Below are 14,424 nucleotides of genomic sequence, written 5' to 3'. Positions count from 1 at the left end.
CTGTTTGGAAGAGGCGCTCTGACATATCCATGACATTTCCCTCCTCCTCCCCCCGTCTTGTAGAGCCTTATCTGTGCAGTGAAGACTGCACTCTGGGGGGAGAAATTAGGGGTAGACAGTCTCCCATCCAGCCCTGCTGAAGATATCAGTGAAAGGTAATATAGTGCTAGGCTGTGTTCATTTCTTTGTGTATACTTCCTCTTCTCATTCCTGAGGCAAGCCACAGTCAGTGGGGGACCCTGGTAACATGGCTCCATGGTAACCATTCTACCAAGGCACTGCCAGGAGCCAGAGCCACTGCAGGAGTACAGGGCCCCTCAATGCAGATAGCTCTGACCTCCATGCACCTCCATATGGATCTATCACAGATCAATTGCTTTATCTGAACCAGTAAATCTGATACCTTCAAGGCCTGACCCAAAGCTCAGCAAAGTCAATGGGTTTTGGGTCAGGCTTTGATATTTTACTAGAAGGAACATAGTTGAACACCCTGTGACAGATGGACAGGAACCTGCAATATCCTGAATGGACTTCCTTGAATTAACTTAAACTTTATTGAATTAAGTGTAGCATCTTTGGAGTTCATTGTATTAAAAATTAAATGTTTTTGTACTATTCTGAGATTAAAGGAAACTTCTTTAGCAGGAAGACAAGATTAATGCAATCTTTGGAAGACATTAGGAACTTTAAGGGTTTTTTGGAACAATACTTGTGAAGTAGATTCCCTAGGAAACACCTAGGGGAGGGGCAGTGGGGGGGCGGGAGGGGGGAGAGGAATGCAAATTCTCTCCCCCAAAGCCAATCTGTTGAAACTACACTCTAGGAAGGGAGACCATTTTTGTGTACTAATTACCTGCTCCAGAAAACTCCAGGTTAAAGACCCCTGAACTGCATGAAGGATGGACTAAACATGCTTGAGGGTGTTTGTTCTGAGCTGAGGCTGTGACCACAAAGGACTTGTGGTCCACAAAGGAAACCCTGTGGACGGGGTGTTGAAGGACTGCTCCTCCCAGAGTCTATGTTAAGATTGAGGGGGTTCTCTGGTAAACTCAGTTGCATGCATAATGGTTCTTTTGTTTTGGATATGTTTTCTCTGTAGTGTTTTTACCTTAAGAATAAACTAGGCTTGCATAAGAAGTGCTGTGCAGGTAACCTATAACTAACAATCACACCTGACAGCATTCTTTCATGTGTTGTGCTTTTTATGATAAACAGACTATTAAACTATTCTATGATATTTATACCTACATGTAGTTTATAATGGATGGGGTTAATATATTGTATAGTATTTTATTTATTTTAAAATTGTGCACATCTCTTTTTGTATATATATATATATATACACACATTGAAGACTTCTGCATACTTTATGACTTTTTTTCTATTTGCTTTAGTATTGTTTCTTGTCCAGTTAAATGGAACAGCCAAAGTGCATGGTAAATATTTTATAATGGCTCCTATGATAATCCATTTATCATATATAGTATGTATTGCCAAAATTCTACAAAATATTTTCTATCATGTTCCAAATGCATTACATTATTTATTTTTGTAACTCATTTCTGAGCAATCCAGGAAGTTAATGTTACTCTGAACTATGATTGCTAATCACTTGAGCTCAGATTCTGCAATTGGATCTCTGCAGATGGACCCTGATACCTGTATAGAGCCCAAGTGAGCTGAATGCGACTACTGACACATGCTTACCTACTGTAAATCTTTGCAGGATCAGAACTTAAGAGGGGACATACTGGAGGTACACACAATACTAATGGTACAGAGAAGGTGGTGAACCTTTTCTGATGATGATTCAAGAACAAAAAGATACTAAAGGCTTGTCTACACAGCATAGCAAAGCACTTTAGAGTGTGTGATTTGCAGAGTGATCTAATGTGTTGTGCTCTAACTGCCCCATGCAGAACCTGCTGGCGTGCTCTAAAAGGTACCTAGTTCACATTAACATAGTCTGTTATTTACACAGTGTGGGACCCATTGACACAAGAAACCCTGATCTTAACAGGATTCTAACAAGGACATTTTCTGGATAATGAAACATTAATGGTTACATTCAACTATTGATCATCTAGCCATTTTTGTGCTTCAGGGTATAAGCCAACCACTAACTGATGAGTTTAAGAAGGACTTCCCCTATGGGAGGTTATTCCATAATTCCCTGCTATGGAATTTCTTGCACCTTCTTCCTAAAAATCGACTCATGGCTATTATCTGAGATGGGATGCCATACTAGATGGACAATGGATCCCATCTACTATGTTAATTCTTGTGCTTTACTTTCAATAATGTACTGTATTTGAAAATATTTTTGTCACTTCTGGCAGTGTTTATCAGCAACATGTGCAAAAGCAAAACAAGGAATCTCTTCAGGTTTAGAGGCAGAACAAGTGGGCAAGGAATTTGGGATTAATTCTTAATTATTCAGAAGTATAGCAGAAAGAACAGAGAAGCTTACTGGCCATTATTTCTCCCCACCCCGATCCCGTGGCTCATCCTCTTAAAAGCGTCCAAGCTTTTCTGCACCTAAGATGAGATATCCTGTTGATCAAATTAATTTCAAAGAGTGAGACTAACCACTGGTGGGGCAATACCAGAAGATGGTTGCCTCTTCTCATAGGGAATAGGAGTCAAGGATCCTGAAACTGTATGTTTTGCTCCTTCTCTCAGGATGACAATAATGAAGACAAAAATTCTCTGAACAGCCCACTCCAAATCATTAATACTCTTATCTATATTTGCCAATGTATTCAGTAGTGAATCCATGTTCTTCAGGCAGTGAAGGGGTGTGACTATTACCCCCCCCCCCGATTTACAAGTACAAAAAGAGAACCATCACTAGTTGGATGGTATCAAATAAAGTTATAAAAACAAGCTCTGATTTTTTGGGGAGAAAAAAAAAAGTAAATTTGATTCCATATACTGATTGCCAAATTACACTCTTGGCTTCCATGCTTTCATTGAAATATTTCTTTTCTTCTCAAAAATATAGACCTGGCTTTTTAAAGTAAGTTCCATATCTTTGCCACATCACCATAAGGTGGTAAATCACAGTATTAGAGGCAAGTGCTATTAATTTAGGAAAAAGAAATTGAACTTGCAAAAAATACTTACAGTGAACATAATGTCCATTAAAAAAATTGGACAATTTTCTAAAACAGCAAATTTAAATACTAATTTCAGGACTCATAACTGTCATTTATAATTTGGTTGCCTTGATGCATATTCCCAATTATCTCTATTAGCTCTGTGATTAAATATCAGAAGAGTATTCATGCCAGCTACTGGCTAAGAAGACTGTGTGTCAGTTTGCACAAAATACAAGTAATTAACTTCCAGAGACACCTCTACCCTTATGAAAAAAGCTCTTTAAATTTATACCATGACACATCATATGACAGATGTCCATCTATTGCAGGGGTCAGCAACCTATGGCACATGTGCCAAAGGCGGCACGTGAGCTGATTTACACTGGCATGCTGCTGCCAGCCTGGGGTCCTGGCTGCCAGCCCTGCTCAGCCCGGTGCCAGACTGGATGGACGGAACCCCGGGCTGGCAGTGGGCTGCGTGGGGCCGGCGGCTGGGACCCCGGCTGGCAGGGGCTGGAACCCCAGACCGTCTGCCAGTCTGGGGTTCCATACGCCAGCCCGGGGTTCCATACGCCAGCCCCTGTAAATGTAAAATGTATTACTGGCAAGCGAAACCTTAAATTATAGCGAATAAATGAAGACTTGGCACACCACTTCTGAAAGGTTGCCGACCCCCAATCTATTGTATGAATTTACAAGCTGGTTGAAACAGGTTGAGTTTCTTGTCATATGTGAGTAGCCCAAACCTAAAATGTATTTAATTCCAATTCTTTATATTACTATAACTCACTTCATGCTTGATGTATGGAAGCAGACTTGGCAGATTTACTAAAGTTAGGGGGCTCAAAAGTTTTGAGGATTTTGTTGGTTTGAATGAGCTCCTGGGATTTGAATTTATGATGAACGGTTTCAGGTTTTTTGAGTGTAAGCAGGGTCTGAATGAGCTGTGACAAAGTTCCTCCTCTATCTTGGTGGGTCCTGTGCTTATTGGCGGATTTTCTTGCCTCAGCGATTCCCCATGTGGGTTGGGGAACAGCCCAGAGACCTTCCCCTCTGGAAGAACCCACAGTCCAGGTCAATTGGGAGGTTTGGGGGGAACCCAGGCCTGCCCTCTACTCCGGGTTCCAGCCCAGGGCCCTGTGGACTGCAGCAGTTTATAGGGCCTCCTGTAACAGCTGCATGACAGCTACAACTCCCTGGGCTACTTCCCCATGGCCTCCTCCAAACACCTTCCTTATTCTCACTATAGGACCTTCCTCCTGGTGTTTGATAACACTTGTGCTCCTCAGTCCTCCAGCACCACACCCATTCTTTGCACCTCTTGCTCCCAGCTCCTCACACTCCCACCACAAACTGAAGTGAGCTCCTTTTTAAAACCCAGGTGCCCTGATTAGCCTGCCTTAATTGATTCTAGAAGCTTCTTAATTGGCTCCAGGTGTCCTAATTAGCCTGCCTGCCTTAACTGGTTATAGCAGGTTCCTGATTACTCTAGTACAGCCTCTGCTCTGGTCACTCAGGGAACAGAAAACTACTCATCCAGTGACCAGTATATTTGCTCTCTACCAGACTCCTGTATCCCACTGGTCTGGGTCTGTCACAGAGCTCTCCCCTGACAACTAGCTAGGGAGAGACTTCAGAAGCAAACTGTATTCATATGAATACACCTACTCTGCCTAGGTATTCAGCAAACAGAAGCTGTGTTGCACACAGTGATCAGCTTTGCAGGGCTGGCTCCAGGCATCAGCCGAGCAAGCTCGTGCTTGGGGCAGTAGATTCTAAGGGGCAGCATTCCATCCAATCCTAGGGTGGCACGGCCACCCCCTTTTTTTTTCACTGCTCTGGCTGCCCGATAGGGGGCGGCGGTGTGGAGGAGGGGCGCGCCCTGCTGGGCGTGGGCTGCGCGCTCTGTTTGCCCCAGCAGGTCCCAGATCTGCAGCAAGCCCGGCAGCTCGCGTCCTTCCCTCCCTGCCGAGCTTCAGTTCGCCGGCAGACGGGAGCAGCGTGGAGCCCTCCCGGGAGGCGGCACAGCGGGAGGAGCCGAGTGGCGAGTGCCCTGGCTGAAGGAAGCCTTGACCGCCCCCTTCTCTCTCTCCCCGCTAGCTGGGGCGCACACTCCGCTGCCTGGGGCATGTCTGCAGCGCAGGGAGTCCCGCTAGCCAGCGCAGCTGGGCGAGGCAGCTGCAAGCCTCCAAGTAAGTGGGGTGGCAAAAAAGCCAGAGCCAGCCCGGCAGCTTTGGGTTACAAATCACTTTGGACTGAATGCAGGGGTAGTAAAATGTTGTTATCCATGTTATCTTTATTGTATGAGTAAAGGGGAGCAGAACTGAGCTTAACCTAGCCTGATTGAGGGGGTCACCCTCAGCTGAAAGGAACTTGCTAAGCCAGGGGTTCAAATGGCAGACCCCCGTGAAAGTAAAGGGGGTGGGGGCAGGTGTCCTTGCCAGAGGTGTGCACTCTGCCTAAGGGTGCCCAGTCTTGTTTAACCTGGCCCTCCCCATTGTTCAAAGATAGAGCTACGTAGGCTTCATGAGGAGTCTTCTCTTAAGTGCTCACTAAGAGCTGACCATCACTAAGAGCTGGGTGGAACCTCATGAGACTGACCGGCAGAGGCAGCAGAAGGTGAGCAGGTGGGTGGCGAGCAATCATAACATAATTGTGACTGCCAGGGTGGCCAGTGGAGAGGAACACTGTCTGGTGGGCCAGCCAGCCAGAGCAAATGCTCAGATGGCAGAGCAAGCAAGATGCCTTCTTCCATGGGTGGGAGGTGAACTCACAGAGATTCACCTCTGAACCCTGAGTCCTCACTGACCAAGGACGACAACAGTGAGTGGGGTATGGTGAGGGAGCAGAGAAGAGCAAAAGGAACTTTTGGCTGTAGAACTCAAGAACATGAGGCAGAAGACACTGCCCCCCTCACTCTGGAGTGGGTGTCCTGCTCACAGATTATGATTATGATTAAGATTATGATTGAGTCCTGCTTGTGGCATTTTCCCTAATTAATGTTGGGTGACTTCCCTCCTTTCATTAAACATTTCTTTTCTACACTCAGACTCTGTGCTTGTGAGTGGGAAAGTATTACCTCTCGGAGGCACCCAGGAGTGGTGTGTAATTTTCCAAGGTTACTGGATGGGGACTCGAGCCGTTTCTGTGTTGTACTGTTGGAAAAAAAAACCCTAGATATTGAACCTGCCCTGGTCGGTGCCGGCTTCAGCTGGCAGAAGGGTTACATGGGAGCACCAAAGCACTTTCAGACTGATTTAAATGGGCTCATAGAGACTCTAGAGTAGGAGGGGAACATTTTTTTCTGTTTAAAATTTAAACCACCAGATTAAGCCTGAGTTTACTTAAGCTGAGTAGTTACCTACATTTTTGGTATTTGACTTCAGTAAGGCTTTTGTTACTATCTCACATGACCTTCTCATAAACAAATTAGCGAAATACAACCTAGATGGAGCTACTATAAGGTGGGTGCAGAACTAGTTGGAAAACCATATCCAGAGAATACTTATCCATGGTTCACAGTCATGCTGGAAGGGCATATTGAGTGGGATCCCACAGGGATCAGTTCTGGGTCCAGTTCTGTTTAATATCTTCATCAATGATTTAGCTAATGGCATAGAGAGTACACTTATAAAGTGTGTAGACAATGCCAAGCTGGGAGAGGTTGCAAGTGCTTTGGAGGACAGGATTAAAATTCAAAATTACCTAGACAAACTGAAGAAACGGTCTGAAGTAAATAGGATAAAATTCAATAAGGACCAATGCAAAATACTCCACTTAGGAAGGAGCAATCAGATGCACATATACAAAATGGGAAATGACTGCTTAGGAAGGAGTACTGTGGAAAGAGATCTGGGGGTTATAGTGAATCACAAGCTTAATATGAGTCAACAGTGTAACACTGTTGCAAAAAAAGCAACATCATTCTGGGATGTATTAGCACGAGTGTTGTAAGCAAGACATGAGAAGTAATTCTTCCGCTCTAACCCATGCTGATTAGGCCTCAACTGGAGTATTGTGTCCAGTTCTGGGTGCCACATTTCAGGAAAGATGTGAACAAATTGGATAAAGTCCAGAGGAGAGCAACACAAATGGTTAAAAGTCTAGAAAACATGACCTATGAGGGAAGATTGAAAAAACTGGGTTTGTTTAGTCTGGAGAAGAGACGACTGAGAGGGGACATGCTAACAGTTTTCAAGTACATAAAAGATTGTTACAAGGAGGAAGGAGAAAAATTGTTCCTCTTAACCTGTGAGGGGGTTAGTTAAATAGAAGTTAAAAGGTACAGTGACTAAAGTGAAATCCCTGCAAGCTGCATGGGCGCTTTTTAAAGACACCATAATAGAGGCCCAACTTCAATGTATACCCCAAATTAAGAAACACAGTAAAAGAACTAAAAAAGAGCCACCATGGCTTAACTACCATGTAAAAGAAGCAGTGAGAGATAAAAAGACTTACTTTAAAAAGTGGAAGTCAAATCCTAATGAGACAAATAGAAAGGAGCATAAACGCTGCCAAATTAAGTGCAAGAATGTAATAAGAAAAGCCAAAGAGGAGTTTGAAGAACGGCTAGCCAAAAACTCCAAAGGTAATAAAATGTTTTTTAAGTACATCAGAAGCAGGAAGCCTGCTAAACAACCAGTGGGGCCCTTTGATGATCGAGATACAAAAGGAGCGCTTAAAGACGATAAAGTCATTGCGGAGAAACTAAATGGATTCTTTGCTTCAGTCTTCACGGCTGAGGATGTTAGGGAGATTCCCAAACCTGAGCTGGCTTTTGTAGGTGACAAATCTGAGGAACTGTCACGGATTGAAGTGTCACGAGAGAAGGTTTTGGAATTAATTGATAAACTTAACATTAACAAGTCACCGAGACCAGATGGCATTCACCCAAGAGTTCTGAAAGAACTCAAATGTGAAGTTGCGGAACTGTTAACTAAGGTTTGTAACCTGTCCTTTAAATCGGCTTCTGTACCCAATGACTGGAAGTTAGCTAATGTAACGCCAATATTTAAAAAGGGCTCTAGAGGTGATCCTGGCAATTACAGACTGGTAAGTCTAATGTCTGTACCGGGCAAATTAGACGAAACAATAGTTAAGAATAAAATTGTCAGACACATAGAAAAACATAAACTGTTGAGCAATAGTCAACATGGTTTCTGTAAAGGGAAATCGTGTCTTACTAATCTATTAGAATTCTTTGAAGGGGTCAACAAACATGTGGACAAGGGGGATCCAGTGGACATAGTGTACTTAGATTTCCAGAAAGCCTTTGACAAGGTCCCTCATCAAAGGCTCTTATGTAAATTAAGCTGCCATGGGATAAAAGGGAAGGTCCTTTCATGGACTGAGAACTGGTTAAAAGACAGGGAACAAAGGGTAGGAATAAATGGTAAATTCTCAGAATGGAGAGGGGTAATTAGTGGTGTTCCCCAAGAGTCAGTCCTCGGACCGATCCTATTCAACTTATTCATAAATGATCTGGAGAAAGGGGTAAACAGTGAGGTGGCAAAGTTTGCAGATGATACTAAACTGCTAAAGATAGTTAAGTCCAAAGCAGACTGTGAAGAACTTCAAAAAGATCTCACAAAACTAAGTGATTGGGCAACAAAATGGCAAATGAAATTTAATGTGGATAAATGTAAAGTAATGCACATTGGAAAAAAATAACCCCAACTATACATACAATATGATGGGGGCTAATTTAGCTACAACAAGTCAGGAAAAAGATCTTGGAGTCATTGTGGATCGTTCTCTGAGAATGTCCATGCAGTGTGCAGAGGCGATCAAAAAAGCAAACAGGATGTTAAGAATCATTAAAAAGGGGATAGAGAATAAGACCGAGAATATATTATTGCCCTTATATAAAACGATGGTACGCCCTCATCTCGAATACTGCGTACAGATGTGGTCTCCTCATCTCAAAAAAGATATACTGACACTAGAAAAGGTTCAGAAAAGGGCAACTAAAATGATTAAGGGTTTGGAATGGGTCGCATATGAGGAGAGATTAAAGAGGCTAGGACTCTTCAGCTTGGAAGAGAGGAGACTAAGGGGGGATATGATAGAGGTATATAAAATCATGAGTGATGTGGAGAAAGTGGATAAGGAAAAGTTATTTACTTATTCCCATAATACAAGAACTAGGGGTCATCAAATGAAATTAATAGGCAGCAGGTTTAAAACAAATAAAAGGAAGTTCTTCTTCACGCAGCGCACAGTCAACTTGTGGAACTCCTTAACTGAGAAGGTTGTGAAGGCTAGGACTATAACAGAGTTTAAAAGAGAACTGGATAAATTCATGGTGGTTAAGTCCATTAATGGCTATTAGCCAGGACGGGTAAGGAATGGTGTCCCTAGCCTCTGTCTGACAGAGGATGGAGATGGATGGCAGGAGAGAGATCACTTGATCATTGCCTGTTAGGTTCACCCCCTTTGGGGCACCTGGCATTGGCCACTGTCGGTAGACAGGATACTGGGCTAGATGGACCTTTGGTCTGACCCGGTACGGCCTTTCTTATGTTCTTATGTTCTCTGAGGATAGGACAAGAAGCAATGGGCTTAAATTGCAGCAAGGGAGGTTTAGGGTGGACATTAGGAAAAAACTTCCTGTCAGGGTGGTTAAGCACTGGAATAAATTGCCTAAGGAGGTTGTGGAATCTCCATCATTAGAGATTTTTAAAAGCAGGTTAGACAAACACCTATCAGGGATGGTCTAGATACTTAGTTCTGCCTTGAGTGCAGGGGACTGGACTAGATGACCTCGTGAGGTCCCTTTGAGTCCTATGATTCTTGGATGAGACTGTACTTGGGGCCGCCATCTGTGCCACAAAAGCTACTCCGCTATTTTTATCATGCTTGCTTAATCAAAGTTAAGATCTGTACATCTACCTGAGCTGGAAATTACATCTCCCAATTGCCGTGTAGCCAGACCTTACTGTCTGTTTGAATAGTGGCTAGCACAAGGGGGCCCCAATCTCAGTTGGTTAATAACAACACTTAGAGCATAAGTGTGATTTTCAGTGACAGCTTCAGAATGTGCGGTGTTGCTTCCAAAAGAACCATTTCCTCCATAACCCTTAGCCCTCTGTCCATCCATTTCAGTTTTAGAATTTTAAAACTTTAAAATAATTAGCCTGCTTATCAGTTTGCAGAGTTCTGAAACTCTTTTCCCCCTCTAACAACAGGGCATGTAATTCTGTTTTAAAACTATCTGCTTTCTTCCTGTAGCCTATTTGTTAATCATGTTTTGGTGACTGACTTTTGGGCACATTCCCAAGAATTTTTAAGGCAGTCTTTAATAAACACTAATATGTCTGCATACAAAAACAGATGATTATTATTCATGGGTGGGATTATGAAGAATTAAACTTTCCAAAACTGCACAGAACACAATCAGCTAGACATGAAAGTAAGCTGAATTTCCATTTGGTTTGCTTCTTGCTGAGCCTTTAAATTATAAAGTGAAGCAAAGCCAAAAGATTAATACAATGAAAACAAAGATTGGGAAATTAAATGACATGATGCAATTTTCTGCCTCATTGGGCTGGCACCAATAGTATGCAAAGGAAAGCCTGCTTAGTGTTGGTTAGCCACTGTATAAATGCAGGACAATCAGTCTCCTTCTCAAGGGAAGCTATTTTCTTGAATCATATAGCCATTGACTCTTCCAATTACCAGTACCACTATGCACAGTTTGAGGTCTGTCTTTTTTTTTCCTCCCCCCGCCCTACTTTGCCACATTACTACTATTAGTTTATACAGGTACAAGCTTTCATATTATCTCCAATATTTTATCTATAGCTCAGGGCGTACATAAAAAATCCTGCAGCCTGCTGCCACCTCTGTAATTAAATATTAATATTTCAGAAAATGGTGCTTTATGGATAGCTGGATCCCATAATGTAGCATTCCTAAATCATCTCTAGCGATGTGTTCTTAATGTGTCTCCTATTCAGACTGCTGCTGGAGTATCAGTGCTAATGTATCACTACTGATCCCTGTCAGGGTTGGGTTTTTTTTAATCTCCCTCATTCCTCCTCTTGGGTGATTTAGATGCTCAAAAAGGATGTTATGCTCCTTTTAAAGGATTTGAAACCCATTGATACATAAAATGGATATGAAGCCAGGCTCTCTTAACTCCCCAGCAGTTCTGGCTCACTTTACCATTGGGTTTGGAAGAATCCTGGCCTTAATGGAAAGATCTCAGTAAATACAATAGTATTTTTCAGTAATGGTCCAAATCACTTCAGAAGCATCATGGTGGTAATGTTTTTATATGGCCATTAGTTTAGAATACTGTAGTATAACAGATCTCTAATTTTTGATGAGCTGCAGCATGGGTTAGTGGCTAGGGCACTGGGCTGGAACTCAGGAGACCCATATTCTAGCCTCCGCCTTCTGGGTAGCCTTGGGTGACTCACTTGACCTCTCTGTGACTTCCAGTCCTATTGGTCTGTCTATTTAGATTGTAAGCTCCTTGGAGCAGCAACCGTGTCACAGCTGCATGTTTGTACAGTGCCTAGCGAGTTGGATCCCCTAGGTGCTACCCCATACGAGCGGTAACTGAGCATAGGCCTAGGAGCCAGAAACTTCTTTGGAGGTCTGATTGTGCCTTTTTGTGACTTTGAAGGCTGTTTTTCGTGGAGTGAGGTGGGGTCATGCCAGAAAAAATAGTGTTTGATCATGTAATTAGACTCTCATAATGCATATGGGCAAGGGTGCAGAATTAAGGTTGCATGAGTAAACTTAATTCTGGTATTCTCTAACTAGTGCTTGACTTTGCAACCTTAGTATTCTACTATTGTAGCTATTTTTATATGTAACTTTCTGTTTAAAAAGAATAAAAGTCTATTATGTGAGGTGTTACCATTGCACATTGGTCATCATCTAGGTTTGAATACCAGACTTCTACCCCTTTAAAGGAAGGACATCAACAGGCAGCAGCAATAGGCTGTTATCCCAATCAGGCACAAAAAGTGCCACATAACACTCTGAAACAGTACAATGCATATTCATGAGTGGCCCCACTTTACAGACAGCCTAGCCAAGCAGACAGCTTTTGCAGGCTCTTTTTAAGAGACAGTGTGGCTGAGAACTGGGTTTAATTAACATACTAAAAACCAAAGTTTTATTCCAGCTCTTCCAGAAGTGACCTTATGCAACCTCTGTTGCGGTGTCTGTAAAATGCAGCGGGCTGAGTTTTGTGTCTCTGGTAGAGAAGGGGTATGACACCTTTCTCAAAAAGGGTTGTGAAATGTAGATTTTAACATCAGTCAATATACAAATTAGACTTAAACTCAGAGTCTACAGGATCCTAGGCCACAGGGTATTTTTGGTGTGACTTGTGTAGCTGCTTCTGCTATAGGAGAATCAGGAGAGCCAGGAACCATACTCAGTGCAGGTGCAATATTCAGAGATTTTTAAGAGCAAGTGTCTAAGTTCTACTGCACAGTGCGAATGGTGACTTCTGTGGCTTATGAATTGGTCAAACCGGGATGTATTTTCATGGAGATGATAGAACATTTCCAGGATTGTCAACCAAAATAGAATTGTTTTTTTAAATAAAAATCAGTTGGAAATCAAAACATCACAAGCTTTTACAAACACATTTTTGGGATATTTTCTGTTTTTGTTTTTCAATCCCATCTACCCACTCCCACTGTGTATGGAAAATGCAACCTAAATACATACAAAACGTGCATACAAATGCAGAGGTCCCTCCTTCCCCACCAATGCCCAGAGCCCTCCACGCTCCCCACTGGCAACCTCCTGCTCCTCCAAGAAGCTCCTGCAGCCTCCTGCTCCCTCAATCCCCTGTCAGGCTCCAGTAGTTGCCCCATGTGTCCAGCTAGCAGAGTAGGAGGAGGAGGCTTCCCACAGGCTTAACTTCTTCTTTCTGCACTACTCTGTGTGTGTGTGTGTGGGGGGGAGGGTGTGTGCAGGGCCGGTGCAAGGAAGTTTCGCGCCCTAGGCGAAACTTCCACCTTGTGCCCCCCCCCAGCCCTGCAGCAGCTCCCCGCCCTGAGGAGCCCCCCCACGACAGCTTCCCCACCCCGCCCTGAGGCACCCCCGCAGAGGCTCCCCCCCCGGGGAGCCATGTGGCAGCTCCCCACCCCAGCTCACCTCTGCTCTGCCTCCTCCCCAAGCACGCCGCCCCCGCTCTAATTCTCCTCCCCTCCCAGGCTTGCGGCACCAAACAGCTGATTGGCGCTGCAAGCCTGGGAGGCGGGAGAAGTGGAGCGGCGACTGCGCGCTCGGGGAGGGGGTGTAGGAACGATGTAAAAAAAATTGGGGGCACTGCTTTTTGGCGCCCCCAAATCTTGGCACCCTAGGCAACCGCCTAGTTTGCCTAAACGGTAGCACCGGCCCTGTGTGTGTGTGTGTGTGTGTGTGTGAGTCCACTGCACTGTTACCATGCTGTGAGCCGGGGCCAGCTCTGCTGTGCTGCACCTGCTCCAAAAACTGTGCCCCAGTACTGCAGGCAGTTGCTATGGCCTGCAGAACAAGTGGCACCGTTACCTGTATCTGAAGCGGGAAACTACAGGGAACTCACAAAATTACTGAGCTGCCTGTATTTTCTTGGTAGACCCAACCACAAAATTGACCGGAAATTATGATGCCACTCACAATACTATCATGAATGTGGTGTTTAGCACCCATTCTCCTTGCATGAATGTGGAAAATGAGTTTCTTTATAATACTACATGCACCTGACGGCACACAAACTAGAGCCTGCTCTTAGCTACTACCCACAGCAATCAGTTCTTATTGGCCACCAGCTCCTGCTATGTTATAGGCAGTTGTTGGCAACACTGTTGTTCCTGACCCCAGGACTTATCCCTCTTCCAAATTACAAGTTCTTACTCCAAACTACTGGGATGCTAGAGCTCTTAATTTTTTTTTTAAGTCATAAAAGTGGGATAACAGAGACCACACTATTTTCCCTTGTTTTTATAAAGGGCTAAACCCTTGTTCCTGAAACTTTAAAATCAGCTGGAAGAAGACAACAAGTGTGGAAAATTTCAGCTCAAATGCTTGAAGTAGGTAAAGTGAAAGGAGTGGAAATGGGGGGCTATAATGGGAAGTGCTGGTCAACTTTAAGAAGGATTGATATGCAGGCCCTCCTATAACTTTAGATTGCATGTGTGGAAAATGAGACTCTTGAGCTATAGCTGTCCAGGAAACCCCAGTGATTGAGATTATCTCCCTCTGCCCCTCCTTTGTCTAGAACTAGGAAAGGGGATCAGAGTCAGATAACCCACCTGGGCTCATTTTCCTGATCTAGAGAAATCTTATGTTTCCCTCTGATCATTCACAACCA

This window comes from Trachemys scripta, chromosome 3, assembly GCF_013100865.1.
Source record: "Trachemys scripta elegans isolate TJP31775 chromosome 3, CAS_Tse_1.0, whole genome shotgun sequence".
Classification (NCBI taxonomy): Eukaryota; Metazoa; Chordata; order Testudines; family Emydidae; genus Trachemys; species Trachemys scripta.
Note: the sequence above shows the minus strand (reverse complement) of the source record.